The 2,500-nt window shown below is 27.3% G+C and overlaps 1 pseudogene; it reads right to left on the bottom strand.

Annotated features, from left to right (window-relative positions):
- LOC138862691 (uncharacterized) overlaps positions 1-2,500 on the bottom strand; it is a 47,234-nt pseudogene that overhangs the window by 4,396 nt on the left and 40,338 nt on the right.

Raw genomic sequence — 2,500 nt, 5'->3', positions numbered from 1 at the left:
ATCCCATATTTGGAGATAGTCACTAGCTAGAAAGGTTCAATTGCAATTTTCTAACTGATTAAGAAATAATCATAAGTATTTTCGTGTTTGAAAAGAAGGAATGCAATTTTATTAGGCATTAAAAATAGTTTCGAGGGGTTTCGTTAGTTTTTGATGAGACAAATGGATGATGATAGTAACGATAATGATTATGATGGTATTGATAATAATGATAACAATAATAATGATAATGATGGTACTGATAATAATGATAACATTGATAATGATAATTATGATATTGATAATGATGATGATAATGATAATATGAATAGAACTACTAATAACAATGATAACAATAATAATAATGGAGGAATAGTGATGATATTAATAAGAATTATGATATTAAAGTGATAATGGTAGTAAAATTAAGTGTTAATGATGGTAATGGTAATGATGATAATGATGGTAATAATGGTAATGATAGTGACGATAATGATAATGATAATGATGATAATAATAATATTATTATTAATAATACAAATAATAATGACAATGATAATACTGAGAATGATAATAACGATGAAAAACAATATTGGTGATGATAATAATGTAAATTATAATAGTAATGATAAAAATGATTGTTATAATAATGGTAATAATGATACTAATAACAACAATAGTGAAAATAAAAGCAATAACAATAATGATATAACAATGATGATGGTAATAATCATGATAATAAACATAATTGTAATGATAATAGTATCAACAATGATAATAATGAAACTCTACTACTGCTAGCTCTCCTAACAATGATAATGACAGTAATATTGATGATAATGATAATAGCAAAAATAATGATAATAATAATGATGATGATAATGATGATAAAGATAATGATAATGGTAATAATAATGATGATAATGATAATAATAAAGATAATGATAATAGTAATAATGATGATAAAGGTAATGATAATGATAATAATAATGATGATAGTAATGACAATAATAATAATAAAAAAGAGTAGTAATGATAATGACAATAACAATAATCATGATAATTATAATGACAACAATAAATAATAATAGTAATAGTAATAATAATGATGATAATAATAGTAGTGTTAATGATAATGATAGTAAAATGATAATGATAATTATAATGATAGTGATCACAATAATAATCATGATTGTAGCAATAATGATAACAGTGATACTAATGACAATGATAATAATCATAATTGTACTGCTACTACTACTACTGATAATGATAATAATAACAATGATAATAATTACAATCATAATAGTAGTAATGATAATAGCTACAATAATGATAATGATAATAAGGATAATGATATTGATTATAGATGGTATGTTAGTAACAACAGCGATAACAAAAACAATGATAGTCATATAATAATGATAGCTGTATCATTGATAATAATGATAATGAGTATAATAATGGTGATGACTGAATTGTTGATAATAACAATAATGATGAAAGGAAGATAATGATAATGACAATATTAATTATATTGATGATTGTGAAAAAAAATATTAATAATAGGGATACTAATGATAAAGACAATGGTAATGATAATGATAATAATAATGATAATAAACATGACATAGACATACCTCTTTGTCTCTCTTTCCTCCCCTCTTGTCAACCCCCCCCTCCTCCCTCTCTCTCTCCATCTATCTATATCTCTATCTATATCTTTATACTCTTACCCTCTCCTCATTAAAGTAATTTCTTCATCATTTATTTCATACTAATAGCAAAAAATATTTTCTTTAATTCGTTCCTATCTTTTGCTTTGTAGCTTTTTCATTCAAGTGGCTGTCTATTTATGAACACCTTTATTATCATCTGTTTTGTATTGAGAACATTAGATATCTTATGAAACTAAAAGTGAAGAAGAAAAGAGATAGAGATAGAGATAGATAGATAGATAGATAGACAGATATATATAGAGAGTAAGTGAGTGAGAGAGGGAGAAAGAGAGAGAGAGTAAGTGAGAGAAGATAAGAGAAGAGAGAGCGAGCGAGCGAGCGAGAGAGAGAGAGAGAGAAAGAGAGAGAGAGAGAGAGAGAGAGAGAGAGAGAGAGAGAGAGAGAGAGAGAGAGAGAGAGAGAGAGAGAGAGAGAGAGAGAGAGAGAGAGAGAGAGAGAGAGAGACAGACAGACAGACAGAGAGAGAGAGGCTTAAAAGGACAAGAGGGGATGAATGAGAGGAAGATACACTCTATAATGAATAATCTCTCGAATATCTTCTCGCTAACAAAATCAAAAAGGAAAACAAAAACAAGAATTAACAGCTGGTTAAATCAAACGACTCTAAAAATAAAGCACAGTACTAATACATATGCATATTTCCCGTGCGAGGTCGCTTTGCATTAAATTGTTATACATAGAAAAATGTTCTCATATTCATACAGTAAATTTGCGAATACATATGTAACGCATAGAGGCGCTTTCTCTCTCTCTCTCTCTGTCTGTCTGTCTGTCTCTCTTTC

The sequence above is a fragment of the Penaeus vannamei genome, chromosome 1, assembly GCF_042767895.1.
Source record: "Penaeus vannamei isolate JL-2024 chromosome 1, ASM4276789v1, whole genome shotgun sequence".
In the NCBI taxonomy this organism is placed as follows: Eukaryota; Metazoa; Arthropoda; class Malacostraca; order Decapoda; family Penaeidae; genus Penaeus; species Penaeus vannamei.
The sequence above is the reverse complement of the archived record's forward strand: the minus strand, read 5'-3'. Positions and strand labels throughout refer to the sequence as shown.